Genomic DNA, 8,406 nt, shown 5'->3' with positions numbered 1-8,406 from the left:
CTGCTCTTCATTAGATGAAGGCAGTTTCAATTTATATGTAAAAAGGGTTTATGACAATGTTCCTAATAACGTTGGCCGCTGTAGTATAAAAAAAATATCTTGTCTTGCTTTGCCTCAATGCAACACTGTTGCTTCGCTTGCATCTCCCAGGTGTTTTGCATCAGTAGCTAATTACTAGTCAGAATGGCCCCCTCTGTGTGATGTCAGTACTGACCCTCCAGTCTCTTGCTACACACACCCTGGGGCCTGTAGTACGAAGCAGGATTTGAAGAGGAAGAGAGTTGACTTCTGGATTAACCCTGGGTTTTCAGTTGTACGGCAGTGGTTGATGTTTTACTGGGGTACATCGCCATGGTAAGTAACCTGTGGCTGGGGGAGGTACTATCCTTTAGTATCCTTTGAGAGATCAACGACCTGACCAATTATTTTTCTTGGAAAATGGCATCACCATTCATAGAATATCTTGCACGCTGTTTAATATGCTGTGGGAGATGTTTCTGTATACCGATATCATGTATACCGATATCATCCTCCAACAGAGACTGATTGAAACATTAAAACCTAGTAGCCTACTTGTTATACTTTTAAGATATGAACGTAAGCAGCTCACTGCTTTGAAATATGTTTTTATATTAATCTGGCTGTCTGCCTAACACATCCTGTTGCAGCTGTAGAAATGTTTTTTTTTTTCTTTTAACGTTAGGCTAAATATTATGAGTATATTTTGGTATCAAATTAAATTTAATATAAACATGTTTTTTATAACTTAAGGTTGCACATTTACAATTACTCATTTGGCAGATGCTTTTATCCAAAGCGACTTACTTATTTGAGGAACAAGAAGCATCAACAAACCATCAAATACAGCACAAGATCTACAACTGACAATTCATACTAGTAAGGGCAGCAATAAATACTAGTAAGAGCTAATAGCACGTATGGCATCAATGGGGAAGGAAGTAAGAGTTAACAAAAAAAGTGCAGTCACTACAAGAGAATTGTAAGGGGATTGAAGAAGGGCACAGGAAGTGCATGTTAGAGGTTAGGGGTTAGAGGGGTTATAAGAGAATGTGTTCCCAGAAGAGATGAGTTTTCAACAGCTTCTTGAAGTTAGAGAAGGACGGCCCTGCTCTGATAGCATGTGGTAACTCGTTCCACCATTGTGGTGTCATAGATGAATCAGATTTTGGAAGCGAGAAGTTCTTGAAAGTGGGTTGGACTCCATTTTTAATATCAAAAAGCCAACAAACAAAAAGCCACAGCTGAAAGATCTAATTCTAAAATTGTCATACACACCATAAGAAGTCAGATTTACTCTTGCCCTAATGATGGGGCAGTGATATTATAAGCCCATTAACTTACACATTCCTTCCAGCTGTCCTTCCTGCATTTGGCAGCTGCAGCTGTGCTGTTTTATACCTAGATTATGTGTATAAGTTCTTCGTATTTGTCTAATATTATAGTTTGCGCTTAGCTTCTAAAATATGCTGCTAGTAGACTTGTCCATGTTTGCAATTGGTTTTACGCCCCTTTTATTTGAACACGCTTACGGAGTTGATAACCAGCGTCGTGTGAACCTTTAGCTTGATGTCACAAAAATATGGCATGCTTTGTTTTTCTTCAAGTCTATTATTAGAAATAGTATTATTAGTATTATTTGTAGTAGTATTATTTGTTTCAACGCTCCTGACGGTGGGGACATACGTTCAGTGTCTTAATCAATGACGAAGACAGGATACATTGCTTAAAATTGGTTTTTTTTTTTTAAATTGACCTAAAGGTCAATTTAATTGACCTAAAGGTCAATTTAAGGTTCAATTGAAGAAACTGTGTAAACACGTTCCCGTGACTCCTGAATATTCTTTTTGTCTATCTGGCATCCGGCAAAGGTCAAGGAGAGCAAGGGAAAGGAATGGTGTGTCTCAGCTGACTAACATGCTCTGTGGCTACATCTGTATTCCTCTAACCTCACATGCTTGGCTTGTGATATCTGACTCTTGAGTGGCAAGTGTAATTCTTTGATTCGAAGATGTTTCTCCCCTCTGGGTGGTGGGCTGCTCTACAAAGTCATAACACAGCACAATGGGCTCCTTGTTGTCAGATGATTAGGCAGACTGGAGTGTGTGTGTGTGTGTGTGTGTGTGTGTGTGTGTGTGTGTGTGTGAGAGAGAGAGAGAGAGAGAGGAGGGAGTGTGTGTGTCTAGTTTGTCTGACAGCAGTTTCAAATAACAATACATGTCAGAGCCGGTGAATAAGCAGTCTGACTGGCAGAGCCTTTTGTCTTCCAGACCTTTTCAATATTGTGTGAGAATGTCAGTGTGTTGATTGGGGATTTGCCGGAAGGGGCACATATCGGAAGAAAAGTGAGCTTTAGTCAGTTAAAAAAGCTTTTCACATTTTTTCTCATCTAAAACCACTTTGCTTTTTCTGTATATAGTGCATAGGTGTGTGTGTGTGTGTGTGTGTGTGTGTGTGTGTGTGTGTGTGTGTGTGTGTGTGTGTGTGTGTGCATGCGAGTGTTCTCTCACACCCTGAGTAATGGGTTATTGTTAATGACAGCATGTGTGGCTATCAAAGACAAACAGGTGAATGGGTATCTTGATGTGACTGATCTCTTTCTTTCTTACTCATGCCTTTGCCATTTTCTTTAAAAGGACAAAAATCTAGAATCAAATATGTCCTTCAAAAATGGGCTCAATAGCTAATAACTAGCTAAATATTAATTTGCATGTTTTTGTTTTAAGCGCATGGTTGCAGCAACTCCTCTAGCATTATTACATTTCAAACTAGGTCAGCGGAGGGCAAGGGAAGCACTACATGGAAGAAAACCCCTTTTTCAAAGACAAAAGGGAAGTGAAGAAAGAAATCCAACAGAAAAAAGGTGATTGTAACTAAATAAATTAAACATAGCTTGGCTAGAGGGCGGCTTCAGGAAGAAGTGCAGGAAGACAGGATGTGAGAGGTGGGGCTGGGAGTTGAAGCAGGATATTTAACTGCATATCAGGTCATAGAAATCAAAGCCCTGGGGCACAACTAAACCAAACATGTCCCTCCCGATGAAGTGCGAGCGCCGAGACAAGCTCTGACCTTTGAACTTCAACCTCTCCACGTTTTGAAAGCGGTCACAGAGGCACATCTACCTCTCTGTTTGGCATGTTTAGCCCTGAGGGGAGTGTTTTTAAGCTGACAAAAACGTATTGACAGGCAAGGATATAATGGTTGATAACACTTTTGTTAGTGTGTGTAATTTTTACACGGAGCCCTATAGGCATTTTTTAAGTTCTGCAGGTGGCCTATTTTGCATACAGTGAAGGAGAATGTTCATGCCCGGATCGTAAAATGAGTTGTAATATAGCTAAAGAGAAGGGTTCTGGTAAGTGTTATTTCCACTCATTTCTTTTCAGTTAAGGGCTAATAGATAGCATTGTTTCTACTAGTATATATCTGGCTATTACTGTTGCTATATCTGATTCACTGAAGCAGAAGTATATGATGCAGGCCACTTAACCAGCATCCCCTTCAATTTATTGACTTTCATAATGTTTCCCACCGGACATTAAAACTGATATTTAGCAAGCAAAATGTGAGCCACAAGTCCCTTAGGACTCCACATTAAGGAGAAATCCTGCAAGATTTAAAGCTAAGCACTAAAATAGCAAATGGCGATAAAGTTCATTTTGTTAAAATTAGTTTCATACATGCTTTTTTCTCCAACGATGACCTTCTCTTCTCATTTCCATTGTTGTTTCATTTTGTCTCCCTTTGTATTTTGCTCCAGTCTCCATCCCACGTATCAGGAATCACCCGTGTATGTCCAAAACAATAAGATTCTCTTCTTCTTTTTGCAAAAAGCGTGTGCAATTAGGACTGCTGAATTTTACTCTGTGGCAGCACTGTGTCTGCTACAGCCTCAGGGCTTTCTTGATATGAATGGGATTATTTTAGCGTTGACGTGCAACCACTCGGTTCTTGCAGAAACATGCACAACCCCAAAACAAATGCACACTCACTAGATTTATTTTTCGACATGATTATTGCCAAGGTATGAAGCTACTTTATTTTGGCATTATCAGTTATCTGCCGGGTGGGCTCAGTGGAGTAGAAGTAGGCCACAAGAGACAGTTTTTGTGTGTCCGTGAATGCGTGCAGGCTCCTGTTTATGTACCATCAATGCAGGTTGCAGGCCCAAGGCCACATTTAGTCATCCTACTAAATAAACTTTCACTGAGCACACTGCATGATATCTGACCTGAAACAAGACTTGAAAATAGGAGAGGCAGAAGGATAAGGAAACAAGTGACTGGAGATAATGGAAAAAAGAGGAAATTATTTTTTGCACTGCAATTACTGAGAAAAAATGAAGAATGTAGAGACAAGCCTACAACCTAGTATACAGTTTAAGTAAGCACTAATTTGGTGATTTGAAAGTAAAAAAGGTCCAGGCACCAACGGAAAAAATGGGCTAAACTACTTTGAAGGTAACAAAATCCACAAACAACATTATACAATTACCTTTAAAGCTCGCTAATTGTAAACATTGTATTATGTTTGTTCAATGTGTACAACAAGTGTAAAAATTACTCATGGTTTTACAGAGGGGTGTGTGGTCTCAAATCCATAAATTTGACAGTAAGAGTGGATAACAACTTTGCGCGTGCAGCAATCGTCAGTTATGATCAGAATAATGAGTAGTCAGGGGTGAAATGCCAGAGCAAGAGAGAGGAGGTGGTAACGTGGAAAAAAGATCATAGCTGACTCAAATTGTAATTCTCAGGCCCTTTCTCTTTCCGTCTCTTTTTCTCTCATGTTTCACTCTCTTAAGGCGCTCTTACCACACGTCCACCTCATCTCTCATCTCTTTTATCTGCCTGTTTCACCCGCTCATCTTCACCTCTGCCTCATTTACAATTGCTCCTCTGCTCCAGGGAGCGTTAACCTCGGTCATCCATTCGCTGGGCCCTGAGGCCATGATTAGTGAGATGGGAGAGAGAGACGGATAGACAGAGGAAGGGAGTAATGCTGAGGAGGTGGGTGGCGGGGGAGGGGCTCAGCAAGTCTGCAATGCGCACAAGCCAGACGCAGCCAGTGACCCACCAATCAACCCCAAAACAGTGCTGTACATACACCTCACTTGCAAAAAGCGCTGATCTCCCACAGGGCCTGTTATTTCCAAAAAAGGGAGTTAAAAACACCTTTCCAACATTCACACTACATAGCTGTGACAGAACTATTGTCAAACATCTCAAGTTGTAATCTGGTGCTTTGCTCACACGTTTCCTGCTTCTGGCTGGCTGTCAGTTTCCTGCTGGACTCAAGCCAAACAGCATCTACAACCACAAACATACTCGAGTTTCAGATCATGGATAATTGGGAATCATGGTGTTAAAAGTGCTAAATGTACTGTTTGGGATTGACTGTCAAAGTGTGCATTGGTGCAGTGGGTGTGACAGACACAACACTCCCAGAGGCTAAGGGGGTGACTGGTATTTAAGCAAATTTTGCAATGAATGTAAGCTTCAGCTAGATATCTATGTAAAAAAGGCTGGTGCTATATATCATGGTGTGTTTAGTTAACAGTCTTTTTAGTTGAGCTAGCTAGCAACACACAATACGTTTGATTGCTTCACCAAATGTTACAAACATGCACAAACTCTGGACCATTCACTGCTCTAGACATGCATGGACACTCCTATCTCATTAATACATAAGCAAGAAAAATTGGAAATGTGTGGATTAAACAGAAATGTTGCTTGAGGAAAATTTCAAAATTTGTCAAGATGCAAAACAAGGACAAGAAAGTATTTGAAAAATAAATTGACCAAGGGAAAATTAAATACAGTTTAGCTTATTTTACCAACTTATTGCTAGTAAAGAAAAAACATCTCTCTCTCTCTGTATTTCTTTTTGTACATTATTTTCTTGTGGTTTTTTCCTCACATAACTGATAACCTTTTGCTACATTCTGTTAGTTCCAGGGCTCCATAAGCAATGTGTGAATGATTTGGTATTGTAAACAGTCCTCCTCACCTCCATCTGTACCATCCATTTATTTCATGTCTCACTTGACCTCCATACTCTCTCCTTCTCCCAATTTCCCCTCAGAAAATAGATAAAAGATAAATCAAGATAGACTGATACAGTGGAGTCTTTTTACGACATGACATCATCACACACCTACCTCTATTCAGTCCTGTCGCCCTTCATCTTTTCATCATTTCCCATCCTTTCTCTCATCCCCTCCTTCAACTTATTTTAGCTTTCCCTTTAACCCAAACACGTGTCAGTCCCTGACATCCACCCATCCCTCACTCTTGACCGTTGGCCTCTGTTCAATCTCTCTGTCCCTCCTTATACCCAGTTTCTCTCTGACCATCATCCCTCTTTCCTCTCCTCTCTGATCCTTCCATCCCTCTTATCTACTGCATAGATTCCTCCATCCCTTCCTACAGCAAAGTCCTTGCAATTAGACCTCTATTTCTCTTGTTCCATTCTCTGGCTCTTCAGCTCTGCTTTCATCACCTCTCCTTGTCTGCTTGCAGACCTCTCGCCCTCGCGTCTGATCACCCTTTTACGTTCCAAAATATCAATCCTCATTTCAAACCTCCTTACATCTCCTTGCCTGCCATCAGGCCACTCTGATCATTCCTTCCAGCTTTTGTCCCCTGCCCCCCTCCGTCCCTCGCTGGTTCCTGACCTCCATCCTCCCTGTGATCATCCCTCCAGAGTTGAGGCCATCTGTTCCTGCAGGAGAACCGAGTGCATCCTAGCCCCCGACGTCAGCCAGGATGTGTGTATTTATGCATGTGTGCCAATTTATCTGTCTGCATGTGTGTGTGTGCGTGTATGTGTTAAAGTATGAGTATGTATTCGTCTCCCAGACTGTAAAAAATTGGGAGTGTTGCATATTCATGACACCAAAGGTGTAGTACCATTTCTACCTTTTATGGAATTATCTTCCAGGCCCCATCAGTGATGGATTGCTGCATAAACAAAAACACTTTGATATCTACTGCATGATGGATGCATATGGATTATATGTAGATGATTATAGCTAATAAAGCTGATACCTGTGTGCGCTCTTTCTCTAAGTATGTGTGTGTGTGTGGTATTGTGTTTGCGTGCGTAGGAGAGTGGGTGTGTGTTAGTGTATGCGTGTGTATGTGGTAACAGTGAGAGTTCAGGCCCACAGTGCTCTCCCTGCTCGATTAGGAAGTAAACAATGTTTATTCAGGAGCAGCTGTCTAAGGCAGATTTCTGTGTGCGCATGCGCCAACATTCACACACACACACACACACACACACACACACACACACACACACACACACACACACACACACACACGCATTCAGAGGGATAACGATGAAGGCATGGAGAAGAGAGAGACGGGTTAGTGGCTGTGTGAAGCCAAGGAGGAGAGGCCCCAGTGGAGTGTACACACACATACATGCACACACAACCAAACACACAAAGAAAGAAGTGAATGCAATTGGTTCACAGGCAGCTACTTCTGCAGAGACAGACAAGCACTTCAAATGACACCTGTGAATAAGTTTGGATTCTGTTCTATTGAGAATCATGGGTGTCATTGTAAAGAGGCATGCATGGCCGCGCTGACTCTTCAGCCCTTAACTGAAACAGAATGTGGAACTCAAAGTGAACTCTACCCAGACCTTAAAGAAAGACCTCACTGTGCCTTTTACTCTTCATAGAAAGCACATGGGAAGCTGCACTGTTTTTTCCCCTCCTAGTCATTTTGGGCTCTTAAAATGGCCACTTGTTTCTTTTATTTAAAAAAGCAATACAGTACGGCAGCTAGTATTTTCATTTTGTTGTAAAAACAATAAAAGACTGTGTTATGTCTAACAGATGTCAGAGAGTGAAGGTGTAAAAGGAAACCTTGCTGATTTCTATTCTGAGCCACTTTATAGACCTTTCTCTGAAAAAATAACACGCAAACTTTACAACCAAAACCATCACGATTTGCCGTCTAGTCCACCCACCTCTCTCTCTTTCAGCCTTGCTGATTCTCCCCTCTTGTCTCAGCAGCAGCTGTGCGTATTCCTCCTCAGGGTGAATCCGCCACGAGCAAGAAGGCCTGCTTTAGAAGAATGACCCAATTTATCAGACACAGCACTAACACTGTTGATGGATCTAATTAAAATCTGTTTACAAATCTTATAAAGGCCAGTGGTAATCATATTTATGGTGCGAGCTTTCAGTCATTCTTTCACAATGTTAAACCAGGATAATCCATTGCATACAGTATAAAAGGGTATTTTCTAGCAAGTTTGAGCCTGTCGCTGTTTACTTTTGTGTTTTTTCTTTGCTATGACATTTCTGTTTTCATTCATACATTTTCAATCCACACTAATCACTTAACATTGACTCAGGCATGTTTAAGAGTA

This window comes from Micropterus dolomieu, linkage group LG04 (genome assembly GCF_021292245.1).
Source record: "Micropterus dolomieu isolate WLL.071019.BEF.003 ecotype Adirondacks linkage group LG04, ASM2129224v1, whole genome shotgun sequence".
NCBI lineage: Eukaryota > Metazoa > Chordata > Actinopteri > Centrarchiformes > Centrarchidae > Micropterus > Micropterus dolomieu.
Note: the sequence above shows the minus strand (reverse complement) of the source record.